At 39.0% G+C, this 26539-nt stretch overlaps 1 long non-coding RNA gene across 1 annotated transcript; it reads left to right on the plus strand.

Moving 5' to 3' along the window:
* Positions 1–1292: 1292 nt before the first annotated feature.
* Positions 1293–24921, plus strand: LOC124292934. The gene is made up of 3 exons (XR_006902896.1): positions 1293–1684; positions 23292–23441; positions 23558–24921. It is a non-coding gene; the product is annotated as an uncharacterized LOC124292934 (long non-coding RNA).
* Positions 24922–26539: the final 1618 nt, after the last annotated feature.

The raw sequence follows: 26539 nt of genomic DNA on the forward strand, positions 1-26539 counted from the left end.
CTCCCTAGGACACAGGCAGAACTATTCACAAACTCGGCAGCGCAAAAACGATAAGAAATTGTTGACAGCACGGGGAGCTAATATCGGAATGCACCCTAAATAACCATCACCAACCGCCTGTGACATGCGACCGCCTCGCTACAAATATTTTTCTTTATATTCACAGTTTTTACAAACCACGCCTTGCTTTGGCATAAGGATGTTGCGATCAAACCAAAAGTTACTAGATGACGTTTAGTTACTCATACCTAACTATGTATTTAAATTGCAAACCAGACTTAACTGAAAATCGTGACATCCTCCTACAGAATCTTAAAATTACCATAATCATAACTTGACCTACTCAAAGGCACTATTCAGCATTAATTGTAATCAATCGAAAAACCTCAGAGGTGGTTCTCAGGAAAAGCATAGACCAACGCCACGCGCACTAAGTGGTTTTGTCGGTAAGGATACCATAGACATAATCGACACTTGTACTCAAGGCTATTATACTCATATCTCATTACCGATATATAGCATACATAACCATGCCTATTATTTCTCTATGTTACAATACTTATATTTAATAATTATATTTACCTTCATATAATCATCAGCCTTACCATGCTGTGCCACCGTCAGTGCGTCGGTACGTCGCGAAGGCTGAATTCTCAGAAATGGTGCACAACAGCTTGCAACGTTGCGAAGCCTTAAGGGCCTTCTTCGATCATATTTGATCATAGATGAAAAGTCGTATTAGTCAATATTATTTTACTTGAGGTGAAGCAAAGCCATTAGGTATCGTATATCGGGAAAATCTCGTGAAACTTGAAAATAAACTGCGCATGCGCGAGTGTTATCGGCCGTTCATGCAGGCTGGCCATCCCGAGTTTCAGCTGTTAAACTGTTTCTGGCGGCGATGTAGTTAATACAAATTTCCGAGGTTAAAATCTTAAATAATTGAGGCAGTGGCTCGGAAAGGCTTGGGAAGCATTTGTTATTGGGTAGGAAAGTTGATTCTTCAAAGAGCAGTCAGAATTTAATGCTTATGCTCTTTGAAAATTCAAACGCACACATTATGTACGTTGGCCTCCTGCATCGCAGACAAGAATATCGCTCTGGGAAGATTTCGCCGACCAATGAGATCGAATTATTTGGCGCATGCGCAGTTTATTTTCAAATTTTAAGAGATTGTCCCGGTATAAAATAACAATACTCAATGCACCCTTGCACACCTGTGCAGTCTTCCAAACAATTATTTAAGTATACAATTATTCAAATATAAAATTATTGAATTACAGGAATATTTCGATGGTAAAAATTATTCTAAAATATACATGGAGCCACACGCGAAAATATATTCAATATCAAATATTATAAACTCCAGCAAAGTAGCTCTGGGAGCAAGCTAAAAGCTAGCCGGGGTACGCGAACAGACTTTATGAGGTGACGAAGTACAATTTCATCCAAGTATTTTAAATAATATCATATTCCAATTTGTAATCCAACTTATAGTGTTATCATCGATCTTGAATGATCTAAAAGTATCAGATTCAAGTTTTAATTCTTTTTAAATCCACCTATAAACTCAAAGTCTAATTATCAATTAGTTCCTCAAACCCTAAAACTTATCGTCGATTCCTTGCCGCTCCACGAGAATCATCGGCCGCTAACTGCTGGTCCTGAATCGAGTAGAGACAAGGTAAGTTGTACATCAAATCATTATTATTAATCTTATTATCCATCGAGTTCCTCCTTGTAGATTCCACTTAATATCCCAACTGTAATTTTATAACATGACTGTTTCACGTCTTTCCAGTGTACTTTAATACTTACAATTAATCGATATTGGCAACCCAAACTACTCATTGTACATCTCAGTACATTTTTGCGATTTAATTTAGAATGTAACTCCTTAAGTGTCCGGTCGTAAACGTAAACGACATACCTATAACGTCCGTACAGCCCGTAGAGCTCATATATCTGAGTATGACGTCTTAACGAACACTTTTCAACTAATCGAGAGGTGGACCTTAAATTATGTAGTGAAAATGTACATACCAGAACGCAGAGTCAGTAGTTTTGGGTGGTCATAAGTACCGACCATATAGTCTTGTAAAGATACACTGCGCGGTGTTACTGGGTTGCTGAAGGGGGGAAACCGGTTTATGAGGTCGAAATTTTTCTGTTTTTCATGATTTTTTTTAACCAGGAAGGAATAATCACAAATTGTTTAAACTTGGAGGATATTTTATTTATGTTTTGAAGTACATTTTAAAATTTTTTCAAACGATTTCCGCCGGAAATAGTGGAGTTACCGCGTGCAGTCCATGGGCGATTGCCATCCGAGCATTTGGCTGGCGTACATCCCTGAGGTCGCAATTTTTATCTGTAATCATCGGGATTTTTTTTTTTCATTAAAAACATATTTTCTAAGAATATGAACCTAATTTTGATCAAACGAAATGAAAATTGCATGTTTTTGAGGTGTTTGAACACAATGTCATGTTTTTATACTATATTTTTTCATCTTTCTTGCATAAAAACATATATTTTTAATAACAATATAATCCCCGAATTTGGTTCATGTTACGTGGAATTGAATAAAGAATATCTACACCAAATTTCAGAACGATTGATCAATAACTTTTTGAGCTAGAATGTACGCTAGTCGAAAAAAAGTCGTTTCGAGAAAAACGCGTTTGAAATAAAATGTAGCGAAAACGAGAAATTCAAGGCAGTAATTAATTATAAAAAATGCTCACCGGTTAATCAGCTATTCCAGCACCATATAGCAATCCCTCTTCTTGCTCATATGCGTCATTTTTAGCTTGCAATTCCGCTTGACGAGCTATACGACCATCCTTCGTCTCCAATGAGCTGCGCCTATTCTGTCTCGTCACGCGCTTTCTTTCCATGCTCTCGGCATAATTGAAGCTCTGTGAGCCAACGACGAGATTTAATTCATTCATCAGTATTAGAAGGGCTGAATTTCCTTTATTGAATAATGCAGTAGCCAAGAATGCTGCAACCTCGACTATTTTTAAACCAGCATGTAGATGCTTTGGAGCCAGTCGCCAAACGGTTGAATTGAAATTTTCGTTCGCATTCTGCGTATGATCGCCTAAGCATCTCGTCAGCAGATCGTCTCTCGATAAATCTTCGTATATCGGAAGAATTTCTTTTTGAACGTCGGGGTGTAATGGGGCAGGGTGCGGTTCAGGCTCTGTTCCAAGTGCTTTAGCTTGCTGCCACTTGCACCAGCTATCTTCTCCCTCTGGACAGTTGTCGTGTTGTGGATTGTCGTCTGTGGATGTCATGTGCTGAAAAGTTGCCATTATAGCCTTCTTCATGTCTTCGACGCTGTTTATATTTCTTCGAATCGCTAAGCCGTAGTACGTGCTGAGCTTTTTCACCAACGCCTCTGTCAATTTTCCTTTTCCGCCAAGTTTTTTATCTTTCCTGATGTTTCGGAGCCGAGTTCCCATCCTTTCCTGAACATGGCCTATACATTCACTTTTAACAACTTTAGTTCATTACCGTAGGGATTCAAATTTAGAATTGCTGTGAAAATTTTCGAATCTCCATCACCGATATAATTGCCGTATTTGACACCATGTAGTTCCTCCGATCTCAAGAACATCATTTTCACCGATTCCACCTCCATGCTTCCCGCGGAGCCATCATGTGTTTTCATACAACTTTCTTCGTCGTGATCCTCTTTCCATGCTATATATTCTGCTGAATTTTTCGATTTATCTTTCCAATATGTACATGATTGGCAGTAACTCCTTCGTACAACCAGATCGATGACTTTTCCGGAGTAATATCCGATGAGGGTTGTAACGCCAAAAAGTGATTTGAATCCTCTTTTTTTCCACGTTCCATCACCAGATATTTTCAAATTCAAAATAGGTCTCTCGAGTTTCTCGTTCTCTTTCTTTTCTTCTTCAACTGCTTTCTTACAGCAGAATTCATACACTGTTTTCGCAGCGGCGTGGATGTGAGCGCAAATTCCATTATATGTTTCTTCGGCTATACCACTGCCAATGTCCATGTAATTACAAAATAAATTTAGCCCTTGTTTGCCAACACCTAAGAGCCGCATGACAAATACAATCCTACGATTTATCTCAAATCTAGTGTTGATTAAAAGACCTGAATTAATTTGTTTCGATCCACAGTGGCAATCGACAACAAGCTTGAAACCAAGGCCACGTTTTTGAGTTTCTTGAAATTTTACTTTTTGTTTACAATTTCCGCAAATAAGAATGTCCGACAAAGCAGTGAATACTGTGAAAAATTCGATGATCCTATAACAATGTATAGGATTCACAATCAAATTCTCACTAGCAGCAGTCGAAAGTTTTCTTTTGCTCGTAGTTGCTCCACCTTCTTCACTGACACTCGACTCACTCTTGGTGTTTTGATTTCCATAGAATGATCTTTTACGTGGTCTACTTCGTCGTTCGCAAGACTCATGAGAACCTTTCGGATACGAGGACATTTTGAAAACTCTCGGTAAGAAAGCCGGAGCTCAACTAACCAGACTCGACGCTCTGTCGAAATATCGTAAACGTTCGAGAACGTTCTACCCAATGCCAAACAATAACATCTGCCGAAACTCCCCTCTTTCTATTATTCAATAGCACAGCGGTATTGAGGCAGGTAGCTGGAAAAGAAGGGCCTGGGCGACCGCTCCGTTATAATTACCGTGCGCTTCTTCACAAAACCGACGGGCGATCACTCAAGTGCTCATTGCATTCGAACTAATGGGAATTTTGCTTTGAAATTTGGACCACATATTCTTGAATAGTTATACTAACGATTCATGTCTCTCTATCTAATAAAAAAGTTTCAAACAAATGAACGTAGAAAAAGATTATAATAACAATAGTAAAAAAAGATTATAATAACAATAGTATACGCATGAAGTTGGCGGTGGGGTGAGATACCGAAAACAAAACAAAAAGCATCTAGCAAACCCTTTGACAGCTGTCATCGGCTGTTTATGACAGTCTTTGACAAATATCTCTACAGGTATCTGTTTCTGACGCGCAAAAAATGAACATGCAAACGAAAATTATAACGATGATTCCCGACAGGAATTGTCTTTTTCGCGCGTTGGCGTATTGTGTATACGGCACTCAAGATCGACACGCAGAGGTGAGACTGAGTATCGTTTCAAATGTAATGGATAATTGGTCTACATTTGCGGGTTTTATTACAGGTAATGAGTCAAACGGTGCTGTGATTAGGTGACCTGGTGATTACAAATCACATATGAATAAAAATGCAATATATGCAGCTGCGGAAATTTTTAAGATATGTTAAATCGAGTATCGCGAAGAACAAATTCATCCACACCGGATTGGATCACAAAATGGAACACAATTCTCGCTACTCTTCACCGGTGACGGAGAGAGTGGACACTTTGATGTCTTGCAGAACCAAAATAAAATTCAGATAGTGAGTAATAAGTATGAAAAGTAACAATCAAATAATAGTAAATCTAAATATATCACCAAACAGTCAAAAGGACAGCCAGGATTTACGATGACAATGGAGAAAGGAGGAGTTTCAAGCAGCAGACAAGGCGATGAAGATGGTGGATGGTCGGAAGTATCACAAAAGAAAGAGGAAAATAAAATTGTAAGTGCGAAGAACCAAATAAGGCAGAGAATAATAATAAACAAATATTCCTATAACCAGGCAAGAGGACGACCATGATAGATGTTGACCACAAGAAAAAGAGGTGTTTTACGGAGTGAACAGCAACATAAATACAGAGAAAAAAAAAATATAAAGAAGGTGATTTTGGAGAATAACGGGCAGAGCGGTAGCAAAAATAATTCAGCAAGTCAAGGAGATAGACAGATATCAATAGAGAAGGAACACCAATTTTCAACCAACGAATGTAAGCTTAGATTGATGAAAAAAAGAAAAGTAAGCACAGAAGGAATTGAAGTGGACAGCAAGTGCAGGACCTGTCATTAAATCAACATGAAGGAATTCGCCTGTCTACTAGACAATGCGTAAGGAAATAGCGAGGCGCGTAGCGCCGAGATGGGGTTGGCGCGCGAAGCGCGCAGGGGCGAAGCCCCTAGTAATAAAAAAAAGACGATTTTTCGATCGGTCTAAACTGGTTTCCCCCCTGAAGCCAAGAACGAAGCAGGACTGTATACCTAACAAACTGCTGGAACCAATTTTAAAGTGAATGTTTCTAATCATTTGGACAAATTCAGAAAATAATTTTTGTCATTTGGAAAACAATTAATAAGTGATCGTTAATGAAAATTACTTAAGTGTACAGCTGGCAAGTAAATTAACCAATTTCATTATTCTTAGTTTATATCGCCTCTCAATAATAATTACTGCCTAAACCAACCATGCGCGATAGGGTATATCCCCAGAAAACATTTTCTGGCTTGTGCGGTGCAAGGGATCAGCGAATGGACCAGTAACCATCATTTTGCGATTGCAGCCGACTTAAGATGCTTAATAGAAACATCTGCATTCGCACGAAGGACAAAGTAAACTGCAGAAAACCTTGCCCGGGTACAACCGAACCGAGTTCAAACCGCAACTCAATGATTTGGCGCCTAAACGGTGTAACCTGTCTCACAGTTTTCGGGAGTTGCCGCTCAGGTCCTCTTCGAAAGGCTGGGGATTTGAATTTCAAGTCCTTTCGTTCCAGAGTCATGCATGCTACGCGTTACGCTACTACGGTCAGTAAAATGATTTTGAAATTATTAACCCTTCGCGGTCACCTGCGGTCAACACGACTCCAGAAACTAATGTATTTCTTATGAGACGAAAAATGAGAGTGACCACGAAAGGTTAAATAACACCTATCCCTCACTATATTATACGGCTCACTATATTAATTATGGCACATTTTCGATTTATGGCCTTCAATGTTTCGTTACACGGCAAAAAAAATTATTCTTATGTAAGCATGTTTATAGGAAATAAAAAGAATAAAATACTTTATGAACAAAACACTATATTATTTTATCAAAAATTGGAATAGATCTAATTGAATTTGTATGGGTTTGTGTAAAAATAATTGATTCATTATGCGGATTTTCGCTTTGCGGCCTACTTTTCCGGAACGTATCTAGGCCGTAAAGCGAGGTATGCGTGTATTAGGAAAACAATTTATATGTATTTATTGATAATTGAAAGAGGGAAAGTGTCATCCGTGTACTACGCAATATACATATATATATAACGAAAAACTATATTATATATATATATACTGTAACGCTAAATTTTGTGACCCTCGGATGAGGACTTACCGTTGACACTTTGGCGCGATTCTCTACTTATTCAAAATATCAAACTATAACAAAATCAATTATGTTGGGCGCCAGACGCGTTAGCGTCGATTTTCAAACAATAATACAAATCAATAAAAATAACACAAAACCGTACAAAAAATAAATAGAGAACCCGTTGTATGGCTGGCTAGGCTCAGGTCCGCACACGTACATCCCGGTAGAGTGGCGGTATTCAAGGCAGCTAACAGTAATTACAGAATTAAAGAAAATAAAAAAATGAAGAATAAACTCAAATCAAAAGGAAAATGAACAGGTCAATCGATCATATATTGTTGAGAAGTTTACATTGTTGAGACAGGCAAATAAAATAGTATTGACAGCGGTAGTTAATGAAATAAGCGATCGTTGTTCACAATAATTTCGGTAGAATAGCAGTAAACGGTAGCTTTGAAACGAGAGACGGCAGTTAACAGAGAAAAATGAACGTAGGTCGGGAGATGCGATATAATGCAAGAATTTACTTAAAACTACACGTCACTGGGCGACGTGATCTTACCCAAGATGCAAATGACGCTACGAAAATTATTATTCTGTCAATTAGAAACGAGAGAACTTTACTGCAATCGGTAGAAAACAACGTAACGATAGTTCGGTAGATAATATGACGAATTTACCATAAATTATAACCAGTACGAGAGATTGACATTCGTTAACAATTTACAAAGTCGACAAACGATCGACTAGATAGCTTTCGGTAGAGTTATTCATAAACGATAGAATCAATAATTTATAATTATTACGGACCTAAGGAATTAAACAATGAATTCCTAAACATAACTTTTGAGAGAATACAAAATACAAAATTATGAGAGAGTGAGAATTTCGGAGAGTTTACAAAATAAAGAAATACACTAAATACACCGCAGTACAAAAGAATAATTCGCAGAACTTAATTTAACAAAATACAGAGAAATAAATAACAGGCAAAAATAATATAAAATTGCCAATAGCAATAAAGAAAAAGTGCGGTAATATCTAGGGGCTAATTCTACGCTCGGTTGTACTCCAAGGAACTCGATATATGATACAATAAGCACAAAAATAAATAAAAATATAATAAGCAATGACAGAAATAAAATATAAAGCACACTACTATTACAAAAGAGTACGAAATGAAATGTAAAGCCAATAGGGCTCAAAATACGATAGAAAGTACAGAAGCAGGCTAATAGTAATTCACAAATAATCAGAAAAATCATAAATACAGAAGAAATAATTATTCGGCAGTTACGAGGTCGCTCAGACACGAAAATAATAAATTACTGAAATCATGCAGTCACACGGCGGCTTACTGCAACTCTGGGCCGTGGACCATGATTCACACAAAACTGGCATCACACGATGCAACCAAGAAACAATAAATATAATATTAATGACCGAAATCATGCAGCCACACGGCGGCTTACTGCAACTTTAAGCCGTGGACCATGATTCACACAAAGTCGATAAATACCATAAGAAAGAATACAAATTATGAGCAACTTCGTAACGATACAATACAGAGGCAGAAGCCTTACCTTGGTTGGTAACTTCAGGCACACAAACTGACTCTACTTTTAATTATACTGAATATTAGCAAAACTGAGAAGGAAGGGAAAAAGAATGAAACGAGTTTATAGGATAAATTTTACGGTAGAATAAACGATAGAACGGTAGCGGGACGATCAACGGTAGAAAACGATAGCGGTAGAAGGAAAGGTATCGGTAGGGGGGCGTCCATTAATTACGTGAGGTAGTTTTGAGAATTTTTTGACCCCCCCTCCCCCCTTGGTCAGATATTGTAAGATTTTTCTCGACCCCCTCCCCCCTGCCCCAATCTCACGTGAGATTTTCCAAAATTTCTATGTTGGGTATAAAAGCGTTGAATTTATTAAAAAAAAAAACACAATTTGCTTAATTATTTTTATTTAAGACTAGTATTGCATGAGAATATTGCTGTAATCTTAAATCACAGTGACAAAATTAGATAATAAATAATTAAACGAAAATTAATAAAATATTTATTCTAATTCAGTCCATGGAGACTCGTGCACGGTCTCAAGAGTGACTATTGGAACCAACATATCCAAGTGATTTTCAATGCAATCATCTGCTCCTTCAACTTCGCTCTGATTTAGCCACTCTAAGCCGTTGTCGCTTGCACACAGAAGCTCATTTAAATGTATTTATAATTCACATTAAGTTAGTGCACGATTTTTAAAATAACAGAAAATTATAAAATACTGAACTATTGCGAAACAGAAATGAAAGAAAGAAAAAAAGGATTCAACCTACCTTATGAAGGAACGCTAAAGTATTTCGAGCCTTTCTCTCCGCCGCTTCTCTCAGAAGCTCGTTGATCTCATGTTGAACGTGCTGAATCAAATCTTCTTTCTTCGGAAAATTATGTTTTGCTGTGTTCCATAACTTTACCACCTGTTCCTGACAGCGCTTTTTCGTCTTTAAGACGTGTCTTTTGACGTGAGCATTATAATAATCTTGAAAACTCATTTTAAATTAATCAAAACGTCGGCTGAATTGTGTCAGATTTTGCCATATTTTATTCAAGACACGTTGTTTACTTTCATCTAGCTTTAGTTTAACTTAATTATAACGCAGTTTCACACCGTTTTCTGCTAGAAAAAATTTCGTGATATTTGCCAAGACCCCCCCTCACCCCCAAGTGAGATGTAGTAAGATTCGGTTCGATCCCCTCCCCCCCCTGAACACCTCACGTAATTAATGGACGCCCCCTAGCTTAAGACGAGAGAATAATCGGGAGGATACGGAAAACACAGCTGTCACTCTGCAGGTCAAGCGTAGAATAAAAGGAGGTCGGAGTTCGGCTCGCCGATCTCGCGGTTGTCGCAAGGTGATTCTTCTTCCCTTTGATTGGTTGGGTTGACCCCCACCGCAAATAGGCCATCCCCCTGTGGCGAATATTGGTTACTGCGTGGTCATACGTTTTCCAAAATTACCGCTAGATGTGATGTAATGTGCTGCTCGCGATTTCGTCGTTGACACCAACTCGTACGATTTTGTAGCTGCTTCGGTTTACGGTCCAGGCTGCCTATCATCGGGGACTTCTTTGACAGAGGCATACACAGGGTGCCTCTCGGCCAAAGTTACCGAGTGGAGAGTGACGCCTCATTGTTCACCTCCACCGGCTTTTGCACAGACAGTAGCTAGCTGCCTGTACCTGAGGTCGTGCAGTCAGACGGTTGACCAAACCGTGGACCACGACCCACACAATTAGTCCTTGCCGATAGGAAGGCAGCGTCGATCCTCGGAACGATGGCTTTATCAACCTGGACGTAGTGGTTTGGGGTCGGTCCGGCACCAGGCCGGTAAGTCGGAGGATGGCAGGCTACGGTCTGCCCTTCACGCCATCCTTACGGCATCCGATAGAGCTGGCGGCTGGTTCCTCTTCGAGAAACGGTGCCCTCGGCCGCCGGGAGGATTTTTATCTCCCTGTTCACCGGCAGTCGAGGCGATACGGAAGGTTCGGGTGGATGCTACCCCAGGTGTATATAAAGGTGCACCAAGGTAGCCAGTATAGTCCAATAGACCGTCGGTAGGCGAAGTCGTCGAGAGCTGGAAACGGTAACTAGTGGTCTCTCGTTGGTCGGGATCGTTGTCGTCCAAGTACCTTATTAGCTTGCGCCGAAGCGCGAAATAAAGAATTTACAAAAAAAGAATTAGTTAAGAGTAGTTATTGCCGAGTTTGTATCGAGTTCGGTTGGAGTGCCCTGCTGAGGACGCGTAAACTAGAAATAATCATGGTTGTGTGCCCTTGTGACGGGCGACTCTGAAACGCCACGTTACAATACATATACATATAATATAGTTTTTCGTTCATAAAGTATTTTATTCTTTTTATTTCCTATAAACATGCTTACATAAGAATAATTTATATATATATATATATATATATATAAAACATCGTGTGACCCCATTCCCTCGCGCTTCCCTCTTCAACGACCGTTTCTCGCTCTTCCATTTAAGAGAGTTAAGGCTATGTTGCTCTCCATGACAGTTTCGGTGTTAGGCGTAGTTGATAACTTTGAAGTAGTAAAATTTAGTTGATAAAAAGACTACAGCTTGTAAATCGTATGTAGGTGATTGATGGCATATTCTCAACGTTTGGTAGTCAATAGATTATTCATAAAAATTGAAACAAATCGTCTAGAGAATTCAAGTAACATAATTGTCAAGCCCCATGTTAAATACAGAGTGTACGTTCCGAAACAAACTGGCAGCACTAAAAACTCCCTAGGATAGAGGCCGAGCTAGTCGTGAACTTTGCAGCGGAAAACAGATAAAAGATGGTTGACAGCACTGTTACATCTAGCGTACCGCTCACACGTCTTTCACGTCTATTGCTCCTGCTTGCTAACTTTCCCATATTTTTTATATACATGCCATAGCTCTGTCCTCCTATCTTCATCCAGCCTCACGATATTCGCTATCGCCCTTACTCAACTAATTCCATTTCTCTCCCTCTTATTTTCACACTTTTTTTTTATACCCATTCGGTTTGTTTCTAAAGCCACTCATATTCCAACGTCAACAACCTCACATGTCTCACTTCTTACTTACCTTCTGAACTGCCCGATTTGTTTCTATTGTTCCATCAACTTCTTCACAATAAACATGTAATCGATATTCCAAACACACCTAAAGTTATTCAACCCCCATCCTAACCTTCGGTTGTTTGAGAACGTAAAAGCTAAGCCGAATCAGTATATTCCTTACCAAATAAGAGTACAATTTCGAAATTTTCAGGTGAGTTGAAAAATTAACGACGGAGCCAGGAATCGAACTTGGTATCTAGAGATGCTTTACCGGAGACTTACTCCACTAGACCACCTAGCCGCCCTGACTACACGTCATTAATTTCTCTCATCACCTGTATTTCGAAGATTGTTGTTTTCGTGTGCCATTGAATATGTTTACATTTGAGAATCCGTCGCGAAGAGACACAGTTTTGACATGTGTGTAAAGTTTAAGTGGTTAAGTGAATTAAATTTAATTCACATAAATATATCCACATATAGCACATGTGTACACATACCAACAAGCTTTACACACATGTCAAAACTGTGTCTCTTCGCGACGAATCCTCAAATGTAAATATATTCCTTACCGTTCGGGAATAGACAACCTTCACGAACGTAACAGCACTAGGAGCTCATTTTGAATTGCACATATGTACCTAGAGTGAATAACTAGCCGCGAGTTCACATTGTAACATCCAACCGCCCCGCTACCAATTTCTTCCTTTCTATCCATAGTCTTACTAACTACGTCTAACTTCGGTACGAGAATCTTGCGATAAAACGAAAAGTAAACTTTTCGATAAGCTCAAGGTGAGCTTAATGTCATAATTGCGAAAATGCCCCCCCCCCCCCTAAGAATGGCAAGCCTGGGCTTCAGAGTAACTAAGCTACGAAGACTTTTAACTAATCTTGGACAACCTGTTGGATTCAGCGAGGGGGACTGGAGTCATTCGACTAGCAAGATCGCACTTGGTACATAAGTCAAGGTCTATTTTGGCTATGTTTCCTCTGCTAACAGTGAACGGTGAAGGGACACTGGTAGTCTCCAGAAATTTATTAAAGGACATCAAATTTAGAAATATTTTTTGAATATAATCATCAATGTTTATCTTGCAATCAGTGAATAATTTCTTCAACGAAAAAATTTCTTTTGTAGCTGACGCGGCGCAAATGTACTCAACTTCAGTGGAAGATATCGCAACGCATTGTTTGTTTTTACTTTGTCAAGAAATGGCTGCGCTTTTATACTTGCACACAGTCCCTGATATAGATTTTCGTGAGATTTTCTCACTAGCATAATTTGAATCACTGTAGGCCTCAAACTTTTTATCTTTGCAATATAACAATTTTACATATAACGTTCCTTTTAAATGTCGAAAGATTCGTTTTAGAATTGACCAATGATTCTCGTTCAGTTTTTCTAATTCTCTGGATACAATATTAACGTCAAAACTTATGCCGCCTCGAGTTACAATCTGTAGGAGCATTAAAGCACTTAATGCTTCGCGATATGGCGCTTTCGTACAATCATTTCTATGAGTTACGTAATCTCTATAATTACATTCAATCGGCATAGATACATCGTATGATGTCGCATCGTTGGTATTAAATCTCTCTAACATCTTAGTTATGTAATTATACTGATGAATGAACAGAGAACCATTTTTCATACTTCATATTTCTACTCCAAGAAAACTTTTGTTTTGTTTAGTGCTTGTGATTGAAAAACAACTTCCTAAATATTTAAACAATTGATTTATTAAATTATTATTTGTGGCCACTACCAAACCATCATCAACATATATCGATAGTAAAATTTTATCTTGATGAGTAATAAAAATGTAAAAATATGGATCAGCTATGCTTTAATGAAAACCTAGGTCTTTTATAAAACTACTGAAATCCTCTGTCCAGCATCTTGGAGCTTGTTTTAATCCATACAGACTTTTAAGTAATCTACATACGCGCAAAGTTCCGTCATCGAACCCCTCAGGTTTTTTTCATATAAAATTCTTCTTTAAGGAAGTACCCTCGGTTAATGAATTAACAAACAGAAAGTGTCGAAAATTCGCCGAGATGTCAAAGCCTTTCTAAAAATGACTCAATTAAATTTTTGTAAGCTTTGGTTAACTTTGAAAATAGATATTAACAATTTTATTTCGAAGCACTTAACATCCGGTCTTATGAGAACCTGTGATTTTGTCGTACTTTATCGCTTATCCAGTTGAAATTAACAAACAAATTTTGATAAAATTTTAAGGAGATATAAACGAATATCCCATGAATATTTTTCTTTTTCCAAAACATGTAAAACTCGCTTGTGTTCGGAGGAATAACTGAAAAAAAAGACTTTTTAGCAATTCACAAACGTGGCAAAACTGCAGTATGATAGATTATGGCGCTTCATTCAAAGGTGAGTTACTAAATTAAAGCACTTGCGAACCGTATGAACATGTTCATTAACTCAATGATAAAAACATTGTAATCCAAAAAAATGATTAATCCATATATTGCTGGTTGCTTCAGCCTCCTATACATATAATTATTAGACGCTTGTACGTGAGCATATACATCGAAGCAAGGAATGCGGTGTTGCCAAATTATATACTACGTTATTCAAGTAGAAGGTTGAAATTCTTTGACTTACTGCGTACCAAGGGTACTTCGTTAAGGTTTCCATACGGAAAGGCCGTTTTAATATCAAATTGACCAAGACATAGTTTTTCATAAAAAACGTATTTTTATAATCTATGCCTTCCTTTTGTGTGTACCCTTTTTTATACCCTTATTTTTTTTGATATTATATTTTATACCCTTTTATCACTAACCGTGCTTTGAATCTTTCTGTACCATCTAACTTTACTTTTTCAGTAAAAACCCATCAGCCACTTAAAACCCATTTAATCTCCGGTTTTTCTACTAGCTCCAGGTTCCGTTTTCATCCAACGATTTAATCTCATCTATCGTCGCGTCACGCCAATACTCTTTCTCAACGGATATAATTGCTTCATTATACGTAGATGTTAGTTTTTGTGAAACAAAAGTTATTGGACAGCCGTAAAAATCTGTTCGTTTAATATATAACCTATCGCGTAACCGTTCTTGATTATTCTCTGAAGATTACAAAGGCTCCGTTTTTCTCGTTTCATTCTCTTCGACTTCAGTTTCAGTTGTAGCAGAAGATTCATCATTAACTTTGGCTAAATGGCTTTCATTCTCAGGACAAAAAGATTTTAATTTTTCAAAAACTTCTAATTCATGTATAATAAAATAAATCTTACGAAAACTCGAAAAATCATTTTTAAAACTAACGAAATACAACTTTCTACCAACAGACTCTACTTCTACCGCACCGCAAACATCGGTATACATTATTTCACGTACTTTAGTCGCCCGTTAAACTTTTTCATGAAAAATTAATCTGTATCACTTTCCATAAGCACATCCGTCACAAAAGAAATCATGATCATAAAACTTTACATTCATAAATTTTAAAAACTCTCATACGTTTCGAACATTTTGATGGCAAAGTCTTTCATGCCATAATTGTAACGTACTAAGGTCATTTTTATTCATTATATCTGCTTGCTCGGAAAAATTACACACTTATGGCATTGTAACGCGTTCATCTGATTTAAACAAATTTGCATACTCAGAACTTGTTACTATTGTCTTGTTGTTACGTTTCAAAAAACATTGCGTACCTTGATTAGTTCTTAAATAATCTATATCTTTTTTACCTGCACACTTTACAGGGAATAAATTATGCACTGCATCTGGTACAAACAATACATCACGCATCGTCACTTCGACTCGTTTATTATACACATACATTTCGATATCTCTGTTACCTTTTGTCGCTCCTGAATCTACTATTCAGGCATCGTCTTCCCTGGCGCTTTTGCTCATTATCAATGCTTGTTTTGATGAATTATTTCCTTGGTTGTTATTATTATTCGGCATTTAATTATAGCATGCTTCATTTCAATCGTTACTCTGATTGCTTCGATTCTGCAAACAATTACTACTTCGGTGCCCTTTTGTCTCGAACATAAAACATCGAAAACAATTTTTTATTAGGTGGCTTGTTCTGCATTTCCACAGTTGTAGCATGTCTGTGTCTTGTTATAATTTCGATCCTGTGGATCGTATTTAGACTTGTTTGCTGTTCACCTTTTGGTATAGTATTCCACTCGGACTTTGTAACCAACGCCGCTGATGATTCGTAGACGTCTTCTTGTTCTTGTAATCTTGTTGTTTCGCCCATCAAGCGAGCTGTCAGATTCTGCAGATTTTTCCTTGTTTCCTCCATCGAGTTCCACGCACTATGAAAATGGTTGAATTTCCTAGGCAGAGAGGACAAAATTCTCACAAGTAACATGCTCTCTGGTCCCTCGCTTCCACGCGCCTTCATTTTACTTGCCAACAGCTCAATTTTTGGTAAGCTACATGCCACATTTTCGCTTTTAATCCACTTACAGTGAAAAAATTGTTTGTACACTACTAATGGATTTTCATCGAACTTCATGTCACAAATAGAATTCAGATTCTGTTACATTTACAACAAAGCGCCACTTATACCAGTTATCACGATCACGTAGTTGATCAACATTTGACGATTCCCTTGTTATTGCCGATTTCTGTATGTGCTACACAAACAATTCACACACTTTTTGAACTTATTTAAACTTTGCTTCACTGCAATTTTTTATTTTCAGTAAAACATTGTATTGCACTTCAAGCCGAGTCTAGGGCTCTCCCTCCCTCCCGCCCTCCCTCCCTCCCTCCCCCCTCCCTTCCTCCCTCCCTCCCGCCCTCCCTCACTCTCTCTCTCTCTCTCTCTCTCTCTCTCTCTCTCTCTCTCTCTCTCTCTCTCTCTCTCTCTCTCTCTCTCTCTCTCTCTCTCTCTCTCTCTCTCTCTCTCTCTCTCTCTCTCTCTCTCTCTCTCTCTCTCTCTCTCTCTCCTCCCCTCTCTCTCTCTCTCTCCCCCTCTCTCTATCTCTCTCTCTCTCTCGAGCTTTCAACTGTCAACTTCAGTGGTTGTGCTTACCTCAGGTGCAGGATTTTCCTATATTTTTTCGGACTTTACGGTTCGGTTTTATTTTGTGTAGTGGTATCCCCTGAGTTTCGGTGTACCTCTCACTGTTCTGACTGTAATCTATTCCCTGTAACTGTGCTTTCAGTGTTTTATTTAATCGTTTAAAGTGAAATTTTATAACTGCCACTTTGAGTGACTTAATTCAGCTGTTAGCCGCTAGAGTGTGATTGCGTGAGCTGGTTTTATGTGTGTCTATTGGCATATTACGTACAAGCACACATAGGTCAATCCTAATACTGTTGGTGATAGTGTTTACATTGTTTTTACCTCAGCTGCTCTGATAATCTCCAGATTGCCTAAACATCTATTTACACTCACCTTACTATGACGCAACGTTGTGGTCTCTGCAGCGGCTTCGTGTCGGAATCAGACATTGGCTGACAGGGTGTCTGTGCGAGGTCATTTGACGCAAGTTGTGTAAAAAAACACTTGGGACTGTCTTCTAAACCCGTACCTGGAGCATTTCAGTACATGTGTACTATTTGCAGACTTTCTCCAGGTCAGGCTATGCGAGAGTCGGGTACCGCAGCTACCGCCGGTACTTCCGGGGTGCGTAAAGGACTGGGTGAAGGTCGTGTTTTTGGGGGTCGGCCTGTCTCAATCACCTCACTGGCCAGTGAACTCCGTACCATTTCAAGGGCGATGGAAACTGTCCTAAAAAAACTAGACAATTTCGAGGACATCAAAAAGAGGCTGGACTGCTGTGCGCAAAAGCTCGACAGTGTTGCATCAGTAACGCAGCAGCTGGTGCCTAAGGTTGACGAGCTGACGCGGTCTAATGCCGCTCTAGCTGCCCGCTGTCAAACCCTCGAAGATCGCTCTGATGTGATTGAGAACAGGCTGTCAGACCTGGCTGCATCGGTAGGATCGCTTCAAGAGTCATGCTCCTCCACCAATGCACTGAGAAGGTCTTGTCCGCTCACCTCTTCAAGGCTGGACCAACTGGAGAAGCAAAGTAAAGACTTCGAGGTTTTTGTGACGGGTCTTCCGGAGATTTTTGGCACTACTGTGCTAGGGATGGTCTCACGTCTTGCTGGTGCCCTGGGTGTTTCCTGTTCAGCTGGGGATATAGCTCACGCCTATCTAATTCCTTCTAAGGGCGACAAACCGCGTCCACTCATCATTCGTTTCACTTCCTGTGTGATAAGGGATATGTGGCTGGATAATTGGCAAGCTAAAAGTGGGCTACTAGCCAAGGATGTCGATGACTCTCTTCCTGCGGCTCGTGTCTTTGTTGACGAATCCCTGACATCCTCAGAGCGACTGCTCCTGAACTCCGCACGTAGCTATGCCCGTCAACACGGCTTCAAATATGTTTGGGCCAGGAGGGGTACAATATATATTAAGAAGACCACCGGAGAGGTGCCATTACGCATACGCACTCCAGCTGACCTGCCTACTGCTCAGCCCTCTGCGTCTCTGTGACGTGTGCAACGGACATCGACGTCGACGTCACCTGCTACCCTAGCTGCTCGACCCAACGCACATCTTCGAGACTCGGACTGTTTGACGATCTGTCATGCGAATGTGCAATCGCTTGTTCCGCATTTCGATGAATTTCTCAGTTATTTTTCAGACAGTTTCTACCATGTCATAGCAGTCTCTGAATCGTTCCTTCATGATCTTATTCCCGATGAAGTTATCGGGATTCAAGATTACATCCTTTTTCGGAACGACAGATTAGGCAAGGGCGGAGGTGGGGTTGCGGTATATGTCCACAAAAGTTTAAATGCGCGGTTAATCTCATCCTCGCCTAATCTCTATTGTCACAAGCCTGAGTATCTGATTATGGAGATTATCGTACCGAACGCCTCTAAACTTCTGTTTGCTGTCGTCTATCGACCTCCGAAAATTGGTTTTTTATCAGAGTTTGAGGATGCTTTTATGCAACTTGCGCAATCATATAAGAATCTCGTTATTGTAGGAGATTTTAACGCCAACCTTAACTCCGACTCGTTTGACTCCCGTCAACTCTTAGGTATTTTTCATTGTAGTGGCCTTCATGTTATCCCGTATCGGGCGACTCATCATACTGCGCACTCACATACCTGGTTAGACCTTGGTATTGTTGACGATATCGCTAAGGTTTCAGCTAATGGGCAATCTGGTACCCCTTTTCTTTCAGGCCATGAGCTTATTTACATTAAATACTCGCTTAGGGTGCCTAAGTTGGCGACTAGATCAATCAGGTACCGAGATATCAAAAATATTGACCAGCAGTCCTTCAATCGTGACCTCCTTGGTCTTGACTGGTCTCCTATTTTCGATAGGTTTGTGAATATCGATGATAAAGTAGCCTTGTTTAATGAGCATGTGCTTAGTACTTTGGACACCTATGCCCCCTTTAAAACTTGTCGTCCTAAGCGTCAACCAGCTCCGTGGTTGTCTGAAGTTATCCGTGACCGTATCAAAGAACGGAACGTGTGTTTTAGGGCATTCAAAAAATCTGGTTCTGTGACTCTCTATGGCGAGTACAAGGCTGCTCGGAATCGAGTTCAGTTGGAAATTCATGAAGCTAAATCGGGCTATTATGAAGATCTGTTTTCCGCCCTAACTACTCCTAAGTCTTTATGGCGAGAATTCAGGCATCTTGGCCTCTGCAAGCAGCGTCAAGGTGTAGTCCATGCTGAGTTCACGACCGCTCAACTTAATAGTCATTTTGCTAGGATTGCCAATTCTGTCTGCCATTGCACGGTCAGTCCAATCGTACTCGATTCCGAGTCCGCTTTTGACTCTGAGCGCTTTTACTTTAAACACATCACTCCTACTTATCTCGCAGAATGTTTACTGTCCTCGAAAACTGAAGCCTGTGGTTGTGATGGGATTCCGGCAAGCTACTTACGTTTGGTTATACAATCATTGCTCCCTTTTGTGCTGGAAATTTATAATTACTCGCTGACTTATTCTGTCTTCCCCCTTGAGTGGATGAAAGCGTTAATTCAGCCTATCAATAAGATAAAAAATCCAACCTCGCTTGACGACTTCCGTCCTATATCTATTCTTTGTGCTCTCTCCAAGGGTATTGAAAGGATTGTTTACATCGAGTTAACTGCTTATTTGGAGTCAAAGTGCTTGTTGGATCCCTATCAGTCGGGTTTTCGTCACGGGTACAGCACTCAGTCTGCCTTAATTAAACTAACGGATGACGTTAAAAAAGCTATTGATAACCGGATGATCACTCTTATTGTGCTATTCGATTTCCGAAAAGCTTTCGACACTGTCTGTCATGCGAAGCTGTTAGATAAATTAAAAGCTCTTAACTGCTCAGCTTCGGCGGTTGAATGGCTTAGGTCGTATTTGAGTGATCGACGTCAAGCGGTCAAGGGGTCAGATGGGGATTTATCCTCCTGGGTTGATATTCACTCGGGGGTCCCGCAGGGCTCGGTGCTGGGTCCGTTACTATTTTCCATTTTTTCAACAACTTACCCGCATCGATACGTTACTGTAAGCATGTCTTGTACGCTGATGATCTACAAATTTACCTTCCATTCCTACCATCAAATATTGCCGAGGGCGTAAGTAAAGTCTCGCGTGATGTACAAGCAATTCATGATTGGGCCGGTGACAATTGTTTGAAAATCAATTTCGGAAAGACGAAGGGAATGTTTTGTGGTAGTTCCAAATTCATTAACAGGCTAGATGCCGTTCATCTACCACTAATTAAGGTTGGGAATTATACAATCGAGTATGTCAACAGGGTCCGTAACCTTGGACTAATTATGAATTCGACTCTAACATGGAATGACCATGTTGATGTAATTTGCAACAGGGTCAACAGGGTTTTATACCATTTGAAAATAAACAAGGAACTGTTTTCTGGTTCTCTTCGTAAATAGTTAGTTACGGCTCTTATATTTCCTCACCTCGATTATTGTTCAGCAGTCTATATTAATCTACCTGGTGTACTTGATATTAAGCTCCAGCGACTTACTAACGCCTCTGTTAGATTTATTACAGGCGTAGCGAGGGATGAGCATATTACGGGACACCGACTTGAGTTGGGCTGGCTAACTCAGCGAAATAGGAGGCTATACTTAATCGGTTCTTATCTTTTTACTATTTTACGCTCAGGTAGGCCAACTTATTTGGCTGAGACGTTGCAACCAGCTGAGGCGCGGTCGCAACGTATTGCTGTCAATACGGCAGCTATTGCCAGGCTTTGCATTCCGCACTGCCGCACGGTCTGTTACCAAAAATCATTTATAGTCAGTGCCTGCTATTTGTGGAATTCACTCCCACAGAACATTGTTGACAGTGACAGGCTAGCTACATTCAAGGTCAAACTTTATGATTATTACTTAAATCTCGAGCAACAAAGATTTGATTCTTAGCAGTAGTTATTTTCCTCGTCTAAAATATGAGGCTATTTTATTTTATTTTATTTTATTTTGTTTTATTATTTTATTTCAGTGAATCTATTTTTATGTATATTGTGTTTATTGTTCTCTACCCTGCTAGCCTTCTGTTTCTGTTTCTTACTGTCACGAGACTATTTTCGCCCCGGCTATGTCTTTATCTATAATCCTATTATATATGTATATATTTTATTTATTTTTATTTTTATTTCTGTATTTTATTTTTTATTTTTCGGCTCACTCCCCGAGTTGTTATGCTTGAGTACTGGCGGTCTCAACTAATCCTATTCTGTTTCTTTCTCTATCTTTACTTACTTCTACCTATTTATTTATTTATTTTTACACATTTACACATCTACTTATCTATTTATTTATTTATTTTATTTATTTTCTATCAATGTTATTGTGTTTTATTTTTATTTTATTTTGTATTAATTAATTAATTTACTTATTTTCGTATTTATTAATTTTTCTGTTTTCGTTCTTGATTATACATATGCCGCCTGAGGGGACTTGTCCCAGGGCGAATAAATAAACGCTTTTCTCTCTCTCTCTCTCTCTCTCTCTTGATTCAGCTCTCACTTGGTTTTTCTCGTACTTAACGGGTAGATCGCAAGCCGTTATAGATGATCAGGGCGAATCTTCTAACTGGCTTAATACTACAGCTGGTGTTCCACAGGGTTCAGTTCTTGGACCACTGCTTTTCACCCTTTTCTTAAATGACATTGGAAACAATTTGCGTTATTGTCAGCGAATGATCTTTGCAGATGACACGCAAATCTATTTGCACTGTTTACCATCTGAAATAAATGATGCGATGACCAAGGTTTCCCACGATGCCCAGGTCATTGCTGAGTTTTCTCGTTCGAACGGTCTAACTCTAAACATATCAAAATCGAAAGCTATTATTCTTGGCAGCAATTCCTATGTTCGTAACATTGATTTGACTACTCTACCATCCATTTCTATCGGTAACAATCCCCTACCTTATGTATCGAACGTCCACAATCTAGGTATCCTCCTTGACAATGATCTCTCATGGAACCACCACATCTCTTTGATATCGCAGAAAATATATGCGATACTACATAAACTTGAACATCACAAAAACTCACTTTCTGTACCGCTTCGTATTAAACTGATCAGGACTCTCGTATTCCCTCATGTAGACTACTGTTGTCTTGTATATAATGATTTAACTGACGAACTAAATACTAAACTTCAGCGTTTGATAAACTCGTGCATTCGTTTCATTTTAATTTACATCGTGATGAACGCATTACTTCTTACCGTCTACAGCTGAATTGGCTAAATGTGAGCAATCGTCGAAGATATTTTCTTGGCATAATGACATACCGTATCCTCTTTATGAAATCACCTCTCTATCAAAAGCTTCTCCTTCGCAAACTCGACCCTGATCTGCGACGTTCTTTTCGACTTCCTTCTTCCTCCATTTTTCATATCCCCATTCATAGAACAGCAACGTATCGCTGCTCTTTTCGACTCACTGCAGCATATCTCTAGCACTCGTTACCAGCTAATATCACTTCCTCCCCTACTCTAAATATATTTAAATCACAACTTTATGCACATTTTTTGCAGCTAGAGCAGGGTTTGTTAAGTGCTCAGACATAATAAATTCATTTATTAAATTCAGCATGAATTATTTTCGATTTCTTCTTAGTTCGGCTCTGGTCTGCGTATATCAACAATATATCAATGCAATATCCTGATTTTGATTTCCAGTCCTATGAGCCCAACATTATACTATATTACTCTGTATTCGATTCCCATATATCTTTATTATTTTGTTATTTCCATATTTAGTTATTTTCAAGCATTTAAATTAAGTTTAGCTTTAAGTAGTTTTAATATTGTTATTACACCTGTACAATTATCTATTCATCAAGAATATTCTCTACATAAATCTATGTATTATATATATATATATCTGTCTCTCTCGCTGCCACTCAAGATACTACGTGTGTCACGGCCGCCAGAACTCCGAATTTCTCGTCTCGTCTCGCTCGACGGCATCACTACTATCAGACATGATTCAGATGTTAATTAGGGTACTTGTCAACCCAATGCTGCTGCAGCCGCCAAGCGAACTAACTTCCGGAAGGTAACGCGGACCACTATTTGTACCATTCGATACGGAGACCCGGGATTCCCGAATTGCACACGAAGTGCAATAATTCATTTAATGATAGGTATAAAACAAAGTGAAATGATCTATAGGCACATCAATGTATTGCAACGGAATGCTGAAATCCATGAACCGGTGGCCAAGCATTTTGATGACGCATCATTATAATTAGATCGGTGAACCACACAACGTCGACAATGCCAAGTATACCGGTTCTGAGAAATTTACTAATCGTGAGGTGCATATAACCATAATTAGTGGGAATCTACGTACGGTTAAGCAGCGTAACCTTGTTTGCTCCTTCTCTTTCTAATTCTGAGGTTACGATCGCAACTATCCTCAAGGCATTTGTAACGGTTGCGATTGTATAACTCACGCATAGAACTGCTCAAGGGCAAACAACATAACCGCGTGTTGACAACGGACGAGGAGACAGCATGACAGAGGCTACGGGTTTTCTTGTTTGTCACGTCACGGCGCTCAGCAGCCATATTTTATTGATGAACGTCTAGCTCACGTGGCGCCAATTCTCACATTCTAATCGGTTATCCGTTCCGATCGACGTCTCTTCGGTTACTCGGGGTTAAATCCCACCTTTACAACGTCAAATGAAATGTGGACAAGGGAGTGCAACAAAAAAATCACCTTTTTAATGTTGACCTGCTTTGGATTATACTACTTGTGATGTCAAACTTTTAATGCCAGCACATTAATTATATGTATTGACCTTTTTTCCAACGTTAGTTCTAAATACTGTCTTTTTGAATCTATAAATGTGAAAAAGTAGTTTAACTATATTTACCAACAGTTGGAGATACTGGTAATTTATCATTTTCCAAAGTCTAACAATATATCGAACATTTATTATTAATTCAACGTTTAGATGTTTGCAAGAATTCTTTGCAAGAATGATTTCATGAAAAATGAAGGTATCAGATTTTACAAATAATGTTACTTAATACAACTTCTATCTTTCGTTTTAATAAATATAGACCAAACATAACCCAAATATTATTGTTATTGACGAAAAGTTTCCGTCCAAAGGTTATAAATTAGTTTTCAACATAAGCTTAAATTCTTCTTGTTCAGAATATAATAAATTATATGGTTTTAAGAATATCGTCATCTTTGTACCGTAAATTCGCCATTGCTATTACTTTGAGTTGGCGCATAATGTAACTATTATTTTACGCTCTGTGAGTGTTACACATCTAAATTGCGATGGCTCGACAAATGTAGATGTATTGGGACATGGGATATGTAATAACTGTATTCCGAACAGCATGATAGATAAAATTTCGTATCTATAACATCTGAATGAGGGATGTCCGATTTATAACGAAGAGTCTAAAGATTGATCTTTTTATCTTGAAAATTCGATCTTGCAAATCGGTCTTTTCACGCTTCGATTTTGCGGGAATCCATCCTTGGTATATCAAGAATTGCTAAATGACAGTTTCTCGGGGTTTCCCGTTCACGTCATTTGATTTTGATGCAGTGGGCGTTGTTTAGAAACTGAACGATTATATTGCCGTTGTTATTTGTTTTTCTGTTAATTAAAGAATAAATTTTTATTTGTATTTCCCGGAAGTACGATTTTATTACACTCCACAAGATCAATCACTCTCTTGCATAATGCTTCAAGACGTACAACGTGGATAGATTCTTTGGAAATCAATGATCATCTCGTTTAGCCTCAACAAACGAAACGGGGGTCGATCAGTCGATCTAGGGAGATCCCCTAGAGCTTTGACGTTACCGACGGTTCTCTAAGCGCTCCTTCATATGCCCGACCGCCTTGTATAAAAGTGACCCCGCTGAGCGGGCGCCTAGTTTTCGTCCGATCAGGGTTCAGTTCACTTCATGGACGTAAAGCAGCAGTTACTGCTTTGTACCATTTGCATCCTATTTGAGAGCACATAACTTGTGCAAACACATCTTAATACAGCCTCTTTTGCATTTCACGTCAAATTAAGTGATAAAATCGTGATTGTTTTTTTCCTTTAAATTAATTTCTTTCTTTATATAAGACTTTCATTATTATTGCCTTCTTATTATATATTTCCCTTAATAATAAATTCAGTCTTATCATTTTAAATAGTTTACTTTAACCAGACTTCCCCATCAAATAGCGTAAAATGCTTATTTTACGCCATCTTTTGCGGGCGTCAAATGCCAGTTTCACACCTCCGGGGGCGTGAAATGTAGGTTCTCGAAAATCATAATTTTTAACTGAAACAAGCAGTTTCGGAGTGATACTACGCAAAACTACGCTACGCACGATGTTTTTCATCACTCTCGCGCAAGTGAAGGATCAGGATTCTGTCTTTTTTCGTGTTTGCGGGCTGGCCGCGACAAATCAAACTCACAGTCAAAATGTGGCATCTCCGCGCGAGCGTGCGCTACTAAACACCACCGAAAGCATTGTAACGGTTGCGCCTTTCTGTTTAATATTGTTACCGTTATTTCAGTGTTGAGTGCCAATCGAACTTGTGAACACGTGTTCAATTGATTGTATGGAGTAGAATGAGTGATAACAAACCGAGTGATGAAGATTGTATTTTCCTCAAAGTAATAAAATATAACATGATTAACTTGAGGGATGTTTTTGATGATTTTTCAGTCCATTATTATTTCAGTAAGGGGGCTCCGCGTCCCCACATCCTGTCAGGGGCCCTAGGTCCCCGATTAGGGGCTGTGCCCTTGAAGCCCCACCTACCCTTTAACAAGCCGCCCCACAGTGGACTGAATCGCCGAAAAAGTCGGAAAACGTACACCAAGGTTGTGATTGTGACAAAATTTTGTGTTCATACGTTTTCGAGGTCGCTGATCTTGAAAGTCAAATTTGCAAAATTCAAAATGGCGGATCCAATATGACCTACCGATATCACAAAATTTCATTGGATTTGAGTAAAACGTCTTGTACTTATGTTTTTCAGGTTTTTGAAAACGAATTTCATGTCAACATTTCAAATTCCTGAGTCAAAATGGTTTCTCAAAGTTACACTTAGTATATCCAGGTTTTACTTGTTGGTTTGTCATGAATAGTAACAAAAAAAAAGAGTACAAAGCGT

Source organism: Neodiprion lecontei, chromosome 2 (assembly GCF_021901455.1).
Source record: "Neodiprion lecontei isolate iyNeoLeco1 chromosome 2, iyNeoLeco1.1, whole genome shotgun sequence".
Classification (NCBI taxonomy): domain Eukaryota; kingdom Metazoa; phylum Arthropoda; class Insecta; order Hymenoptera; family Diprionidae; genus Neodiprion; species Neodiprion lecontei.